At 39.2% G+C, this 19,029-nt stretch overlaps 1 protein-coding gene across 3 annotated transcripts in view; it reads right to left on the bottom strand.

Annotated features, from left to right (window-relative positions):
* LOC107622500 (pre-mRNA-splicing factor ATP-dependent RNA helicase DEAH1-like) overlaps positions 1-1,263 on the bottom strand; it is a 14,884-nt gene extending 13,621 nt beyond the window's left edge. For 2 of the 3 annotated variants that reach the window (XR_002355681.1, XR_002355682.1), the window contains exon 1: positions 1,103-1,263. The gene's annotated coding sequence lies outside the window, so the exon portion shown is untranslated. The remainder of the gene's footprint in view (positions 1-1,102) is intronic. The other variant, XM_021113585.1, reaches the window with a different exon arrangement.

The raw sequence follows: 19,029 nt of genomic DNA on the forward strand, positions 1-19,029 counted from the left end.
TACCCCCCCCCCCAAAAAAAGAAAAAAAATCAATGCTATTGTTGGTAATAGTTGCCACTTGACAATCCCAACGTAGCAGCTGCAGAGAAGCCAATCCAAAGCCGCTCCAAAAGAACAGCGGATAGCAGGATGGCTGCTATTTGAATATGACCCCCTATTAAATGCAATTCTTATGTATCATCATAGTTATCAATTTAAAACAGTGGAGAGAGGAGCAGCTGACAATGGGAGGGCGAGGAATGGCAAGGAAACAAGGACAAATCCAAAAGACGCGAGCTTGGAAGTGGTTCAAGAAGACAAGGTGTGGCTACAAGGGATGGTGAAACCTCTCTATGCCTTCATATACAGTGATTTTATCGAACCCACGAATGGGGGGGGAGAAGGAGGAAGCACAAGGTACTACCTTGTGATTTTACTGTTTTTCCGTTTCGCAATATCTGATATGTGAAAGTATGCACATGAATTAAATGGACAAAACTGAAAAATAAACTTTATACACTCCTCAACTCCACTAAGATGGTTCATAAACCTTCCTATCCCACACTTTTCTATTCCATTCCACTAATAAACACTTCCTTCCATCATCTTTAAAACTCTCAAACATATCCTAACTACAATATGTTGCACCTTTATTTGGGTTTTGAAATCTGAAAGGCAAATGAGAGCATTCCTAGATGTATGAATTGTGCCCCTTTTTCCCCTTGCCTTGACGCAACTACTATCTTTGTAAGTTTTACCATGAAAGAAGTACGAATGTTCAAAAAAAAGAAACTATACATAGTTATACAGAATCGAACTCATTCATTATCAATTACCAAATGCCATAATCCGTTCCATAGTCTAAAAGCGTGGAAAGAAAAAAACGCAAATAACATCAATCCAGTGCATAACAATACAAAATCATATTCCTAATTAAACTTAAGTCTCTAAGATTAAGTAAACAGAGGAGCAGCAGCTCCAATGAGATTTAAAAATAACGAGAGATGCCAAAAGAAGAAATGAATAAAAAACACAGGAGAAAGAGATAAAAAGAGAAACGTACACAAATGCAGAGAAGGAAAAAGAACCGAAGAGAGAGGAATGGAAGAAGATGAAGACGAACCTAACGGTGGTTTGGAGCTGCGCTTGTCCGTCAGAAGTAGCCGCAGCCGGAAGCTCCGCCGCCGGTCAGACAGAGAGAAGAGGAGAGAAGCGATTGAGAGAGTTAGGAGCGGGAGGAAACAAGTACGGAAAAAGACGAAGGGGAAGCAAAGACAAAAACCCTCGATGATACAAAATACAGGGGAAGTATAAAATTACATTTATGCCCTTCTGGGTGAAACAAAAACATTACTCTTTTTTGGAAAGGGTTTAAGGTTTATAACAAAATGGCCATGGAATTTAGGAAACCAAGTCCAGGCCCAAGAACTATTTTTTTTCTTATAAAAAATTTTTTAAACAAATTGCTCCAAAGACAATAAGACTTTTAACACAAAAAAATATTTTTTTTAATCATTGATCTTTATTTCTGTAAGATTAGTTATTCTCTCTATTAATATTTTTTTTTTGTTAACGGAACAAGCTTACATAGCGTGTTAACTGCTGATTTGTTCATTAAGTACTAATTAGGATTGACAGATTTTTTTGTTGGAAACATCGTTGTTTTTCTGGAGGTAATTGTTAGGAGCCATTTAGGGTTATATATTTTTGGTTGCTTTTTCGTATACATTGACTAAATTTATATTGTAAAACTAAAAAATATTGGTAATTTTTATTTTTTTAAATATAAAAGTTGAACAAAAAGAATATTTTTAATCTTTTTACTATTACTTAGAAAAATTGTTAAGATATTATATTATGGTGAAAACTCAGGTGAAGTCGACTTCACGTGGAGTTGATATCTAAGAACCGTTAGATAAAAATTTAGTCAAATCAGTCAAATCATCTAAAGGCTCTCAGATATTAACTTCACGTGAAGTCGACTGCACTTGAGTTTTCACCTTATATTATTAAGATTATGTTAAGTCTTAAGTACACTGAATTTAAATTAAACCATCATAATCCACAAAAATTTATTATTATTAAAAGAAGTACATATATAATTTTATAATAGATAATAAATGAAAAAGTTAACACAATATTTTATCTAAAATAGATACAATAAATAAAACTACTTATGTCAATTAACCAAGTAAATATAACATCAAAAATTTAAAGTTCAACATTTTGGAATAATTAGAAACAAATAGATAAGACTAATAACAACAATGAGCAATGTCATTCTTATTAATATATATATTCTTTATTCAATTTTTTTAAGTAAAAAAAATTAAAAATCACTAATATTTCTCAGTTCTTATATAATAAATTTCGCCAATGTATATGAAAAAAGATAACAAAAGTAGAGAAAGAAAATCTAAATGGCCCCTAATAATTACTCCAAAAGACAAAGAGGTTCCCAACAAAAAAATCAGTCAATCTTAGCTGACACTTAATGGACAAATTAGCTATTACGTAGGCATGTTTTGTTAACTCAAGAAAGAGATCATTGACGGAGAAAATAACCTGTCTCATAAAATTAAAGATCAAAGGTTGAAAAAGGTTTTTTTTTTTTTTTTTTGTATTAGGGGACTCGTGGTCCTTCGAAAAAATTATTAGGGATCAGAATGGGTATTCACTTTTTTTTTATGAAAAAGTATAAGGGACAACACATCCACCAGCCAACTCTGCCAACTTTAAGGTAGGGCCCAATAGCAAAGCCCATTACCACACAAAAAACCATCTCACACACTTTCACCCAGACTAACCCTAACGCGATTCAATCCCACACCACTCTCCTCCCACTCCCAATTATGCTGTTGCCGAAGTTCACCCAGTCGCACCGCCATCTTCCAACCAGTTCCGGCGATAATACCGCTGCACCAAGAAGCTGTGCGCTAGCTCGACAACGCCAGGAACGTAGCCCACAGGAAGGCACCCTTCGCGCACCGTCGCTGCCTCCGCAGGACCTATCTTGCGCGCCGTCGCTGCCCCCACACATCTTGTCCCACCGTGTTGTTGATGCCCCTGCGCGACCTAACCCTACGATGTAAACCGAGTGCCAAACGTGCTCTCCATGAAGCCACTGGATGCGTCCTCCGTCACCGAAGACCACCGCAACACGTGCACCAAGGATCGTCGGTAGTCCCCTTGCCGCCGACTACAACGAAATCACCCACAAGGTAAGGCCCCTTGTCGTTGGTTCCTAAGGGTTTTTTTTTGTTTAAACTCTCTATTGGAGGAAATAAGAAAATTTGTTTAATTTAGAGATTTTTTGAAATTTTGTTTCATCGTTAAATATATGTTTCTTAACTCCTTAGACGGATGTTTCTTTGTGTTGTAGTTTGATGTTGCGTAATACATGTTTGTGGATATTCCTTCTTGATTGATGAGGTTTCTTTGCTCTTAGATGAATGTTTCTTTTTTTTTTTTGTACATGGATGTTAATGAGTATAGGATTGTGGATGTTTTTTTGTTCTTAGCTGGATGTTTCTTTCTATTGTACATGGATATTTTTAGTATAGGATTCAGATGCTTCTTTACTCTTAACTGGATATTTCTTAATTCAGGATTACGGATGTTTTTTTGCTCTTAATTGGATGTTTCTTTTTATTTTACATAGATATTTCTTAGTATATTATTCGGATGTTTCTTTTTATTTGATGGATATTCCTTTGCTATTAGATGGATGATTCTTTGTATTGTAGATTATATTTACAAAAATTTAACATGAATTCAAAATTTGTTATTAGTAAATTCTTTAGCAACCACTTATACGATTTTTTATTTGGGTAGTGTTACGTAGGTAACCTAACATAGGTGCATGGGGCCTGAAGGATTGGCCCAAGCGTTAATGGAAGGTGATCTCCGACTTGTTCACGTTCGGGAGCCGCCGTCCGAGTTATGTGTTTGCAGAATGGGGGGTGGTACCTTCAAAGACACTCCGATGCTTAAGTTAGCAAGGGGTTCAGTAGGTTTGGGAAGTATTAGAACTTAGAGATATCTGATGGGTGTCAGGGTATATATAATGGTGATCCAATAACCACCGTTGGAGTAGTTCCACTTCTGAAGGTGGATAACCGTCCCTTTATCTTAGGGTTATTGAGATATTGCACCTAGAAGTGGGTTGAGAGATTTTGGGGGCAGTTACTTATTTGAATAACTGTTATCTGCCAACTCACCTCGAGCCCGACCTCTTTAGGAGGAGTCTATATCGAGCATGACCTCTTTAGAAGAGGTCGGGTGGGTGGTGAAGGCCAATCTTTGGATTGGGCCTTTTTGGCTTATTTGGACCTGTACCATAGTGTTATGCCAGAGTACGAACAGTGTCCCTACTAAAATCCGATCTCTTTGCTTATGAGTTGGATTCAAGTATTAATCGAACTCGGGCTTGTTCAAGTTGGGAACCAACGTGTTTTTTAGCTAGAACCGACATGATTCTAGGTTTCTCAACCGTCGTGTCTAATCAAGCGTCACGCCTGTTTGGGGTTTCGTATTTACCCGTGGGAGCAATTACATTGGTAACGGCGTGTTTCTTTAATGATCGCGTCATTTTACCTTTGTGCCCCTGGCATGTTATAAATATTTTTCCCTCTCTTTTCTATGTTTTCTTTCGTCTCTGAAGCTTCTTGCCCTCACTCTTGTTCTTTCTCATTCAAAAATCCTTTAGCCTTCCTTCTCGGGGTGCTTTGTTGTTGCCGTGACTTCTCCTCCTTGAGTCTACAGATAAAGGTTAGCCCTTTCTTTATCTTCTTCTATCATTTATATTGTGCTTTGCTTTGCATGTTGGAGGAGGTTTTCATGCTTTTACGATTTCCCGTTTGTAGTGTGAGGTGTTAGTACCTACGCAAGTCTGTTTGTCAGTCTGGCGATTCTTTTCTTTATTTTACTTTTTTTTAGAGAAAGACTGCTTTGTCTTTGGGAGCCCTGTTTTTGATGATCTTTTATTTTTCTTTGTAGGTCTTATCCTATTTCTTTTTGTTGGAAAAATGTCTTCCCATGTTCCTAAGTCCCTTTCGAGATGGGTAGATGATACTATACTTGAGGAGGAACCTTTAGTAGACACTGACAACTTTTCCGAACTTCGCACTCACTATAGGATCTGTAGTTTAGAGGCTGATGAGCCTAAATACGAGTTGTTGGTCCCGGGTCCTGGAGACCGGGTTTGTTGCGGGAGGGTTGCTGATTCTGACCCTCACTTTTTCTTTATGTATGATTATCTTTTTACCTGTCTGGGGGTTTTCTTCCCCTTTTCTGCTTTTGAAATAGAGGTACTATCGCACTGCCGAGTTGTTCCCACTCAGCTCCATCCCAACTCTTGGGGTTTTATGAAAATTTACCAACTTGTCAGCCGAGAGCTTGACTTTCCGACTTCTTTAAATATATTTTTTCTATCTTTTTCATCTGACCAAACCCTTTAGTGCTCAGAATAATAAATAGCAGTGGGTATCTTTTCGAGTTAATCAGGGTCGGAAAGTCTTTTCTATTTTTGACGAATCCTTCCACGACGTCAAAAACCTTTTCTTCAAAATCCAAGCTATAAAGGGTCACCATCATTTTTTTCTTGATGAGAACAATTGCCCCCGATTTTTCTTATATTGGTCGGAGGTCTCTCCTGTTGAAAAGTATGGCCTGGATTATTTGGATGAAGTGGAGGAGGCCATTGTGGGATTTTTCCGAGAAGCTTGAAGGAGAGCCCCTAATCTGGATACTAAGAAGTTTCTTCTGGGCTCTCCGAGTTTCGTGCAGACCCAACTAGGTAGCTTTTGTTTTTTTGTTTTTTTTTTGTTTTGTAGTTGTTTCTGAAAGTTCCGAGTTGTGATGTTTTCGATTTGTAAACTGATCGCTTATTTATTTCTTCCTTTCAGAAATGGTAAAGAGTGGATCCAGTGCTGCTTATCAGAAGGTCCAGGAGGCCAAGAGGAAGGCTTGGGCCCAAGCTGATGCTGCGAAGGCTGCTGGCGCTCCTTCTCCTCCTCCTCCTCATGATTTCTCTCGCCCATTTATGGTAACCTCTACTTCTACTCCTCTCCCTCCTCCTGTATAAATTCCTCGGGGAAAACGTGGTGTGGGAAAATGTGATCTCAGGACTTCTTACACAAATCCGCATAACTAACCAGCAAGTGCACTGGGTCATCCAAGTAATAAACCTTACGTGAATAAGGGTCGATCCCACGGAGATTGTCGGCTTGAAGCAAGTTATGGTCATCCTTGTAAATCTCAGTCAGGCAGATTCAAATGGTTATGAGGTTTTGATAATTAAAATATAAATAAAATATAAAATAAGATAAAGATACTTATTTAATTCATTGGTGGGAATTTCAAACAAGCATCTGGAGATGCTTTGTTGCTTCTGAACTTCTACTTTCCTACTGCCTTCTTCCAACTATGCGTTACCTCCTTCCATGGCAAGCTGTATGATCCTCTTGGATGAAAACAAATCCATATGCGCTGTCACCGCACGGCTAATCATCTATCGGTTCTCGCTAGCGTCGAAATAGGACCATTGTCCTTTTGCACACTGTCACTGCGCCCAACATTCGCAAGTTTGAATCTCGTCACAGTCATCCCTTCCCAGATCCTACTCGGAATACCACAGACAAGGTTTAGACTTTTTGGATCTCAAGAATGCTGCCAATGGTTCTAGCCTATACCACGAAGATACTAATCTCACAGACTCGGTCCGTGTATTAGATATCCACGAGAGTATACTTTAGCTGTCATCCAATGACTACGTTAAACATCATGTAGATCGCTTTGTGGTTGTCAGGCACGCGATCTTGGGCTAAGCGAGTAAAGAAGATTGGGTGATTGTCACGGGTCACCCCTTCATTCTGACTTAACTGAATTAAGAACAAAAGTATATCTTAGAGAAGAAGTAGGCGTGAATTGAAGGAAAAACAGTAGTAATTACATTAATTCATGAAGAACAGCAGAGCTCCACACTTTAATCTTTGGGGTGTAGAAACTCCACCATAGAAAATACATAAGTGAAAGGTCTAGGCATGGCCGTGAGGCCAGCCTCCAAACGTGTACAATAGCATAAGATGGTAAAAGTTCTCCAAAGATGGTCAAAAAGACTCTTAAATAAATCACTAAAAGTAGTTTTTATACTAAACTAGTAATCTAGGGTTACAGAAAATGAGTAACTAAGTGCAGATAGTGCAGAAATCCACTTTCGGGGCCCAATTAATGTGTGCTTGGGCTGAGCATTGAAGCTTTTTCGTGCATAGGCTGTTCCTGGAGCTAAACGCCAGCTTTGGTGCCAGTTTGGGTGTTTTACGCCAAGATGTTTTAGGCTGGCTTTGGACGCCAGTTTGGGCCATCAAATCTTGGGTAAAGTATGGACTATTATATATTGCTGGAAAGCCCAAGATGTCTACTTTCCAAAGCAATTGAGAGCGCGCCAACTGGACTTCTGTAGCTCTAGAAAATCTACTTCGAGTGTAGGGAGGTCAGAATCCAACAGCATCTGTAGTCCTTTTTCAGCCTCTGAATCAGATTTTTGCTCAGGTCCCTCAATTTCAGCCAGAAAATACCTGAAATCACAAAAAACACACAAAATCATAGTAAAGTCCAGAAATGTAATTTTTGAATAAAAACTAATAAAAATATAATAAAAAGTAATTAAAATATACTAAAAACTATGTAAAAACAGTGTCAAAAAGGGTATAAATTATCCGCTCATCATGCCTCCCTTCGGATTTTCTTTGCCTCTTTTTCCTCTTTGGGTAGGATGTCAAATTTTATGTATTCGATTAGTGGCTTCATCCATCGGAGGTTTAATTCGGATACCTCTGGGACATCTTGTCTAGCCTCTGTTTTTGTGACATAGGGCTCTTTGAGAGTTTTCTGGATCAGGCTTCTATTATTTCCTTCTGGCTTGGTACTTGCTAAATTGGAGAGGGTGTCTGCTCTGCTGTTGAGATCCCGAGTTATATGTTTGACCTCGGTCTCCGAGAACCGCCTAAGGTACTCCAAAGTTTTATCTAAGTACCTCTTCATATGCGGGTCTTTAGCCTGATACTCCCCATTGATTTGGGAGGTTACTACTTGAGAGTCACTGAAGACCACTACTTTAGTTGTACTGACTTCTTCTGCTAGTTTCAACCCGGCGATCAAGGCTTCATACTCTGCCTGATTATATTGGAAGCCGGGAATTCAAATTTAAGGGAGACTTCTATTTGAGTTCCCTCTTGGTTGACTAGTATTATGCATGCACCACTTCCGATCTTGTTGGAAGAGCCATCCACATACAACTCCCAAGTTGTGGAGGCTTCCTCTTGATATCATGCATATTCTACCACGAAATCGGTGAGGCATTGGGCTTTAATTGCTGTTCGAGTTTCGTACCTCAGGTCAAACTCGGATAGTTCTATAGCCCATTGAACCATTCTGCCCGCAATGTTTATTTTTGAAGAATTTACTTCATGGGCTGGTTCGTTCGGACTTTTATTGTATGAGCCTTAAAGTAAGGTCGTAGCCTTCGAAACGCCACTATTAAGGCATATGCAAACTTCTCGAGTTTTTGGTACCTTAACTTGGGGCCTTGTAGAACTTTGCTGGTGAAGTACATAGGATAATGCCCAACCTCGTCTTCCCGTATTAGAGCTGATGCTACAGCTTTGTCGGCTACGGACAAATACAGGATGAGTTCTTTCCCGATTTTAGGTCGGGTCAGAATGGGAGGTTGCCTTAAAAACCTTTTGAACTCCTGGAAGGCTTCTTCGCATTTTGGAGTCCATTCAAACTGACATCCTTTTCTTAGTAGAGAGAAGAGTGATAGGGATCTCAATGCTGATCTTGCCAAGAACCTGGAGAGAGCTACAAGTCGGCCATTTAGCTGTTGGACCTCCCTTAAACAAGTTGGGCTTTTCATTTCCAGGACTGCTCTACACTTATCGGGGTTGGCTTCAATCCCCCTTTGTGTTAGCATAAACCCTAAGAATTTTCCAGCCTCCACCGCGAAGGTGCACTTTGCAGGATTCAATCTCATCCCGTGCGTCCTTATGGTGTTAAAGACTTGCGAGAGGTCGGTCAAGAGGTCCGTCTCATCCTTGGTTTTTATCAACATGTCGTCCACATATAGTTCCATTGAACTCCCAAGGTGAGGTGCAAACACCTTATTCATCAGCCTTTGGTATGTGGCTCCTGCATTTTTTAAATCAAAAGACATAACCACATAGCAATAATTTGCTCTAGGCTTAATGAAAGGTGTTTTTTCTTGATTTGGCTTCTACATCGAAATTTGGTTATATCCTGAGTATGCATCCATGAACGACAAGTATTGATATCCCGAGCTGAAATCTACTAGGGTATCAATATTTGAACGTGGATATGGGTCTTTAGGGCACGCCTTGTTCAGGTCGATGTAGTCAACGCACATCCTTCATTCGCCGTTCTGTTTCTTAACTAGCACTACATTTACCAGCCAAGCTGGATATTTGACCTCTCTGATGAAGTCGGCTTCGAGGAGGGCTTGTATTTGCTCTTCGATCACTTGAGCTCGTTCAGGGCTGAGCTTCCGTCTTCTCTGCTGAACAGGTCGCGACCCGGGGTATACTGACAGCTTGTGCACCATGAGCTCAGGATTTATCCCGGACATGTCGGAAGCTTTCCAGGCAAAGAGGTCGGAATTCTCTTGTAGGAGCCTTATCAGCTTTTGCTTCAAGTCTTCTTTCAAGTTGGCTCCTATGTTGGTATTCCTTCTGTCCTCTTGCCCAATCTGTACCTCTTCAGTCTTTCCTCTGGGCTGTGGTCGCAATTCTTCTTTAGCTCAGATTCCCCCGAGCTCAATGGTGTTAACCTCATTGCCTTTACCCATCAGGTTTAGGCTTTCGTTGTAGCATTTTCTTGCCAGTTTCTGATCTCCCCTGATGGTTGCAATACCTTCTGGTGTTGGAAATTTCATGCACAGATGGGAGGTGGATATCACTGTTCCAAGCCGATTAAGGGTCGTTCTACCTATTAATGCATTATAGGCCGAACCCACATCAACGACTATGAGGTCGATGCTTAGAGTTTTGAATTTTATCCCATTTCCAAAAGTTGTATGTAAGGGTATGAATCATAGTGGTTTTATGGGTGTGTTCCTCAGTCCGTATAGGGTATCAGGGTATGCCCTTAACTCATTTTCATCCAATCCTAGCTTATCAAATGCTGGTTTAAACAGGATGTCGGCTGAGCTCCCCTGATCCACCAGGGTTCTGTGTAGATAGGCATTGGCGAGAATCATGGTAATTACCACCGGATCGTCATGTCTAGGGGCAATACCTTGTCCATTTTCTTTGGTGAAACAGATTGTTGAGGTCGGGTAGCTCTCCCCCGACCTGGTAGACTTCTTTCAGATGCCTCTTACGAGATGACTTTGTGAGACCTCCTCCTGCGAACCCTCCTGAAATCATATGTATATGTCGCTCCGGGGTCCGTGGAGGGTCTCTCTGATCTTCTTCGTCTCTCTTTCTTTTCTCATGATTGTCCGACCTTTCCATGAGATATCTATCAAGCCGTCCTTTTCTGGCCAACTTTTCTATCACATTTTTCAGGTCGTAACAGTCATTTGTTGAATGCCCATATATTTTGTGGTATTCATAGTATTCACTACGACTTCTCCCCTTCTTATTCTTGATGGGCCTAGGGGGAGGTAGCTTTTCAGTATGACAAATTTCCCTGTAGATGTCGACTAGGGACACTCGCAGAGGAGTATAAGAGTGATATCTCCTGGACCTTTCAGGCTCGACTTCTTCTTTTTTCTTGGACTCCCTTTCCTTTTCCCTTGACGGGTGAGATTTCCCAGGTCGCCAACTGGGTTCTCGTAGCCTGGCATTTTTCTCCAGATTGATGTAGTTCTTAGCTCTTTCTTGTACATCACTCAGAGAAGTCGGGTGCCTTTTCGAGATGGACTAAGAGAAGGGACCTTCTCGGAGTCCATTTACTAGGCCCATAATTACTGCTTCTGTAGGCAGATCCTGAATTTCTAGGCACGCCTTGTTGAACTTTTCCATGTAGTCTCTCAGAGGTTCTCCGACCTCATGTTTTACTCCTAGGAGGCTAGGCGCGTGCTTGACTTTGTCCTTTTGAATTAAAAATTGCATAAGAAACTTACGCGAGAGATCGTCGAAACTGGAGACCGACCTTGGCGGGAGGCCATCGAACCACTTCATCGCTGCCTTTGTCAGGGTTGTCGGAAAGGCTTTACAGTGCATAGCATCAGAGGCGTCGACTAAGTACATCCGACTTTTAAAATTGCTTAGATGATGTTTTGGGTCGGTGGTCCCGTCGTATAAGTCCATGTCGGGGCTTTTAAAGTCCGTTGGATCTTTTGCCCTCATGATGTCTTCACTGAATGGATCTTCTCCCCCCAAGGGAGATTCTTCTCGGTCATTGCGAGAGCTCTTACCTCGGATATTGGATTCTAACCTTGAGAGCTTTTCTTCAAGCTCTTTTCGTCGTTCAAGCTCTTTTCTGAGGTTTCTCTCCGCTTTTCTCTGTCGTTCCAGTTCTTGTTCCAGCTATTCTAACCGTCCCTGGTGGCCGTGAAGCAGCCCCAGGAGGTCGGTAGCGTGAGGTTGTCCCCCCTTTTCTGGTTCGTGCGTTTCAGAGGGGATCCCCTTTGGATCTTTCACCCCTGAGGGGCCTTCTCTGTGCTGGTTAGCCGCTCCTTGCAGGGTGACTATAGCTCTGTCATTGTTATCGGTGTCTTGATTTTCTTGCTCAGATTCGGACGTGGTATTTCTGTCCTCATTTAGATCATCCACCATCATGGGTTGATCTCCCAGGTCCCCGGCAACGACGCCAATGTTACGTAGGTAACCTGAGATAGGTGGATGGGTCCTGAAGGATTGGCCCAAGCGTCAATGGAAGGTGATCTCCAACTTGTTCACGTTCGGGAGCCGCCGTCCGAGTTATGTGTTTGGAGAATGGGGGTGGTACCTGCAAAGACACTCCGATGCTTAAGTTAGCAAGGGGTTCAGCGGGTTTGGAAAGTATTGGAACTTAGAGATACCTGAGAGGTGTCAGGGTATATATAGTGGTGATCCAATTACCACCGTTGGAGTAGTTCCACTTCTAAATGTGGATAACCGTCCCTTTATCTTAGGGTTGTTGAGATATTACTCCTAGAAGTGGGTTGAGAGATTTTGGGGGCAGTTACTTATTTGAATAAGTGTTATCTGCCAACTCACCTCGAGTCCGACCTCTTTGGGGAGGAGTCTATGTCGAGCCTGACCTCTTTAGAAGAGGTCGGGTGGGTGGTGAGGGCCAATCTTTGGATTGGGCCTTTTTAGCTTATTCGAGCCTGGACCATAGTGTTGAGTCAAGGTACGAACAAGTAGCTTTTACAAAAAAGTGTGGACACTATGCAGAATATTCAAAAGGATCCTAACATACAAAAAACACACACCAAATTTAAAAGACTCATCAGTATTACCACTCATCACCAAACCCATCAATAACATTAACCACCAAACTGATACCTCAAGTTATTGGAAATGTTGATGAAAGGAACAACTTCTTTTTCTTAAACCATTAATTAATACATCATCAACAAACTCCAACAATAACAACTACTACTACTTTGTCATCATCATCATACTCATCATAGAACCAGAACTATGTGGAGAATTACTTGTTTTCAAATAAGAATTGGGATGATCTTAAATTTGTGGTTCAGTTTGTCATTGATCCTAATAATTCCAAGGTTTATCATATGGATTGAAATTATTCAATAATATATAAATTTGAGCATAATTTTATAGCAATAATTTGTACTAAATTTAACTATTAAATTATCTTGATCCATCATACAACTTAAGATGTTCACTTATTGCTACATAGCTAAAAGTTTTTGTAAACTTTTTTTATTAGGATGATTTGACATATCACATATTCATTAAGATTACTCATCGGAAAATACATGATTATCATTATTTGAATAAGCCATAAAGAATAAGATATACCATCCCATAAATGTTACTAAGAAGGAACTTGAATTTATTCAATTATCGCTATAAATCCCATGGTGTGACAGAGTACTAAATCAATCAAAGTCACTTAGTGCATGTTTGGGCGCTATTATTTTGTTAAAAAAAATCTTTTTTCAATGAAAAAATATCTTTTTTTTTATTTTTTAACGTGTTTGACAAATTTCTAGTAGTAAAAGTAAAAGCACTAGTAAAATAAAAAAAAGATCTTTTTTGAGAAGCTGTAATTTACATCTTTTTTTAAAAGATCTTTTTTCCTTAAAAAAAATGTTTTTCATGTAATAAATAAATAAAAAAGTACTTTTATATTGTTATACCCAAACATAATTAATTGATAAAAAGACCTTTTTACATGAGATACCCAAACATAAAATTACTTTTACTTTTCCATAAGATCTTTTAAAAAAAGATAACTCAAAAAAAGATCTTTTCTTAAAAGCTCACCCAAACAAGCTCTTAGTCATATAGAAAAGAAATCTATTTAGTAAAAAAAAAAACATGATTCTAAATCAAATACCATAAAGTATCTTAGTAATGGACTCACCTAAGCAGTCAAAATCATCAATTTTGTCAACAAATCTAAATGCACAATTTATTGTTGTTCACAAAGTTCTTTTTCAGTTGAGAAAAAGACAGGGCAGCCCAACAGTTACATGATGAGCGGATAATTTATACGCTTTTTGGCATTGTTTTTAGTATGTTTTTAGTAGAATCTAGTTACTTTTAGGGATGTTTTCATTAGTTTTTATGCTAAATTCACATTTCTGGACTTTACTATGAGTTTGTCTGTTTTTCTGTGATTTCAGGTATTTTCTGGCTGAAATTGAGGGACTTGAGCAAAAATCAGATTCAGAGGTTGAAGAAGGACTGCTGATGCTGTTGGATTCTGACCTCCCTGCACTCAAAATGGATTTTCTGGAGCTACAGAACTCGAAATGGCGCGCTTCGAATTGCGTTGGAAAGTAGACATCCAGGGCTTTCTAGAAATATATAATAGTCCATACTTTGCCTAAGTTTAGATGATGCAAACTGAAGTTCAACGCCAGCTCTCTGCCCAATTCTGGCGTCCAGTGCCAAAAACAAGTTGCAAAGTGGAGTTCAACGCCCAAACTGGCACAAAAGCTGGCGTTCAACTCCAAGAATGACCTCTGCACGTGTAACATTCAAGCTCAGCCCAAGCACACACCAAGTGGGCCCCGAAAGTGGATTTATGCATCAATTACTTACTTCTGTAAACCCTAGTAACTAGTTTAGTATAAATAGACATTTTTACTATTGTATTTGACATCTTTGAATCCGGGATTGTATCTTTGAACATCTTTGGACGCCTGGTTCTTAGATCATGGGGGCTGGCCTCTCGGCCATGCCTGGACCTTTCACTTATGTATTTTTAACGGTAGAGTTTCTACACTCCATAGATTAAGGTGTGGAGCTCTGCTGTTCCTCAAAGATTAATGCAAAGTATTATTGTTTTTCTATTCAATTCAACTTATTCCGCTTCTAAGATATTCATTCGCACTTCAACCTGAATGTGATGAACGTGACAATCATCATCATTCCTTATGAACGCGTGCCTGACAACCACTTCCGTTCTACCTTAGATTGAATGAGTATCTCTTGGATCTCTTAATCAGAATCTTCGTGGTATAAGCTAGATTGATGGCGACATTCATGAGAGTCCGGAAAGTCTAAACCTTGTCTGTGGTATTCCAAGTAGGACTCTGGGATTGAATGACTGTGACGAACTTCAAACTCGCGAGTGCTGGGCGTAGTGACAGACGCAAAAGGATAGTAAATCCTATTCCAGTATGATCGAGAACCTCCAGATGATTAGCCATGCAGTGACATCGCATTGGACCATTTTCACAGAGAGGAATAGGGTGCAGCCATCGACAAGGGTGATGCCTCCAGACGATTAGCCGTGTTGTGACAGAGCATTTGGACCATTTTCCAGAGAGGATTAAAAGTAGCCATTGACAACGGTGACGTCCTTACAAAAAGCCATCCATGGAAAGGAGTAAGACTGATTGGATGAAGGCAGCAAGAAAGCAGAGGTTCAGAGGAACGAAAGCATCTCTGTGCGCTTATCTGAAATTCTCACGAATGAATTACATAAGTATTTCTATCCTTCTTTTATTATTTATTTTCGAAAACTCCATAACTGTTTTATATCCGCCTGACTGAGATTTACAAGGTGACCATAGCTTGCTTCAAGCCGACAATCTCCGTGGGATCGACCCTTACTCACGTAAGGTTTATTACTTGGACGACCCAGTGCACTTGCTGGTTAGTTGTATCGAAGTTGTGACAAATTATTAATTAAGATTAGAGCACCAAGTTTTTGGAGCCATTACCAGGGATCACAATTTCGTGCACCAAGTTTTTGGCGCCGTTGCCGGGGATTGTTTGAGTTTGGACAACTGACGGTTCATCTTGTTGCTCAGATTAGGTAATTTTCCTTTTGTTTTATTTTCAAAAAAAAAAATTTTCAAAAATTTCTCCTTTGTTTTCGAAAAAGTTTTCAAAAAAAAATAATAATAAAAATGTTTTCAAAAATATATTTTTCTTCAGAATTTTTAAGAATGAATTCTAGTGTTTCATGATGATTTGTTGAATCCTGGCTGGCTGTAAGCCATGTCTAATCTTTTGGACTGGGGTTTCAACTTACCATCACAAATGAAGAGATTCTCACACACTTAGTTACTCTATACATGAAAAGTATCCATATCTGCTGAGGCTTTGCTGGCCATTGGCCATGTCTAGTGTTTTGGATTGGAGCTTTCATTGAAAGCTTGGCTGGCTAGTGAGCCATGTCTAATTCCTGGACTGAAGCTTTAGACTAACATGGCAAGATTTCTAGAATTCATATTAAAAATTTTGGAATCCTTATTTTTTCTTTTACAAATAATTTTCGAAAAAATCCAAAAAAAAAATTAGAAAATCATAAAAATCAAAAATATTTTTTGTGTTTCTTGTTTGAGTCTTGAGTCAATTTTTAAGTTTGGTGTCAATTGCATATTCATCTTGCATTTTTCGAAAATTCATGCATTCATAGTGTTCTTCATGATCTTCAAGTTGTTCTTGGTAAGTCTTCTTGTTTGATCTTGATGTTTTCTTGTTTTGTGTTGTATGGTGTTTTACATGTGCATTTTTGCATCCATAGAGTCTAAGCATTAAAGATTTCTAAGTTTGGTGTCTTGCATGTTTTCTTTGCATTAAAAATTTTTCAAAAATATGTTCTTGATGTTCATCATGATCTTCATAGTGTTCTTGGTGTTCATCTTGACATTCATAGCATTCTTGCATGCATTCATTGTTTTGATCTAAAAATTTTCATGCATTGCATAATTTTCATGTTTCCCTCTCTCATCATAAAAATTCAAAAAAAAAAAATATCTTCCCCTTTTTGTCTCTCATAAATTCGAAAATTAGGTTTGACTTTTTCAAAAATTTTTAAAATCTAGTTATTTTTATGAGTCAAATCAAATTTTCAATTTAAAAATCTCATCTTTTTCAAAATTTTTTTCAAAATTCAAATCTTTTTCATTTTTCTTAGTTATTTTTGAAAATTTTAAAAATATTTTTCAAAAATATTTTTCTTATTTTTTCACACAATTTTCGAAAATAACATCATCAATTAATGTTTTGATTCAAAAATTTCAAGTTTGTTACTTACTTGTTAAGAAAGATTCAAACTTTAAGTTCTAGAATCATACTTTGTGATTTCTTGTGAATCAAGTCATTAATTGTGATTTTAAAAATCAAATCTTTTTCAAAACTAATTTCAATCATATCTTTATGAGCAGGAACAAGGAAAAAGACATTCTTGTTGAAGCTGATCCAGAACCTGAAAGGACTCTGAAAAGGAAACTAAGAGAAGCCAAATTACAACAATCTAGAGACAACCTTATTGAAAATTTCGAACAAGTAAAGGAGATGGCAGCCGAACCCTACAACAATAATGCAAGGAGAATGCTTGGTGACTTTACTGCACCAAATTCCAATTTACATGGAAGAAGCATCTCCATTCCTGCCATTGGAGCAAACAACTTTGAGCTGAAACCTCAATTAGTTTATCTGATACAGCAGAACTGCAAGTTTCATGGACTTCCATCTGAAGATCCTTTTCAGTTCTTAACTGAATTCTTGCAGATCTGTGATACTGTTAAGACTAATGGAGTAGATCCTGAAGTCTATAGGCTCATGCTTTTTCCTTTTGCTGTAAGAGACAGAGCTAGAGTGTGGTTGGACTCTCAACCCAGAGATAGCCTGAACTCTTGGGACAAGCTGGTCACGGCTTTCTTAGCCAAGTTCTTTTCTCCTCAAAAGCTGAGTAAGCTTAGAGTGGATGTTCAGACCTTCAGACAGAAAGAAGGTGAATCCCTCTATGAAGCTTGGGAGAGATACAAAGGACTGACCAAAAAGTGTCCTTCTGACATGCTTTCAGAATGGACCATCCTGAATATATTCTATGATGGTCTGTTTGAATTAGCTAAGATGTCATTGGATACTTCTGCAGGTGGATCTATTCACCTAAAGAAAATGCCTGCAGAAGCTCAAGAACTCATTGACATGGTTGCTAATAACCAGTTCATGTACACTTCTGAAAGGAATCCTGTGAATAGTGGGACGCCTATGAAGAAGGGAGTTCTTGAAGTTGATACTCTGAATGCCATATTGGCTCAGAATAAAATATTGACTCAGCGAGTCAATATGATTTCTCAAAGTCTGAATGGAATGCAAGCTGCATCCAACAGTACTCAAGAGGAATCTTCTGAAGAAGAAGCTTATGATCCTGAAAACCCTGCAATAGCAGAGGTAAATTATATGGGTGAACCTTATGGAAACACCTATAATCCATCATGGAGAAATCATCCAAATTTCTCATGGAAGGATCAAAAGCCTCAACAAGGCTTTAATAATGGTGGAAGAAATAGGTTTAACAGTAGTAAACCTTTTCCATCATCCACTCAGCAACAGACAGAGAACTCTGGACAAAATACCTCTAATTTAGCAAACTTAGTCTCTGATCTGTCCAAGGCCACTGTAAGTTTCATGAATGAAACAAGGTCTTCCATTAGAAATTTGGAAGTACAAGTGGGCCAGCTGAGTAAAAGGATCATTGAAATCCCTCCTAGTACTCTCCCAAGCAATACAGAAGAGAATCCAAAAGGAGAGTGCAAGGCCATTGAATTAATCACCATAGCCGAACCTGTGAAGGAAGGAGAGGACGTGAATCCCAAGGAGGAAGACCTCCTGGGACGTCCAGTGATCAATAAGGAGCTTCCCTTTGAGGAACCAAAGGAATCTGAGACTCATCTAGAGACCATAGAGATTCCATTGAACCTCCTTATGCCCTTCATGAGCTCTGATGAGTATTCATCTTCTGAAGAGAATGAGGATGTTACTGAAGAGCAAACTGCCAAGTTTCTTGGTGCAATCATGAAGCTGAATGCCAAATTATTTGGTATTGAGACTTGGGAAGATGAACCTCCCTTGTTCACTAATGAATTGAGTGATCTGGATCAACTGACATTGACTCAGAAGAAACAAGATCCTGGAAAGTTCTTAATACCTTGTACCATAGGCACCATGACCTTTGAGAGGGCTCTATGTGACCTTGGGTCAGGGATAAACCTCATGCCCCTCTCTGTAATAGAGAAACTGGGAATCTATGGGGTGCAAGCTGCTAAAATCTCATTAGAGATGGCAGACAATTCAAGAAAACAGGCTTATGGACAAGTAGAGGACGTGTTAGTAAAGGTTGAAGGCCTTTACATCCCTGCTGATTTCATAGTCCTAGATACTGGAAAGAATGAGGATGAATCCATCATCTTTGGAAGACCCTTCCTAGCCACAGCAAGAGCTGTGATTGATGTTGACAGAAGTGAATTAGTCCTTCAATTGAATGGGGACTCCCTTGTGTTTACAACTCAAGGTTATCCTCCTGTAAACATGGAGAGGAAGCATAAAAAGCTTCTCTCAAAACAGAGTCAACCAGAGCCCCCACAGTCAAACTCTAAGTTTGGTG

The sequence above is a fragment of the Arachis ipaensis genome, chromosome B10, assembly GCF_000816755.2.
Source record: "Arachis ipaensis cultivar K30076 chromosome B10, Araip1.1, whole genome shotgun sequence".
NCBI classification, from domain to species: domain Eukaryota; kingdom Viridiplantae; phylum Streptophyta; class Magnoliopsida; order Fabales; family Fabaceae; genus Arachis; species Arachis ipaensis.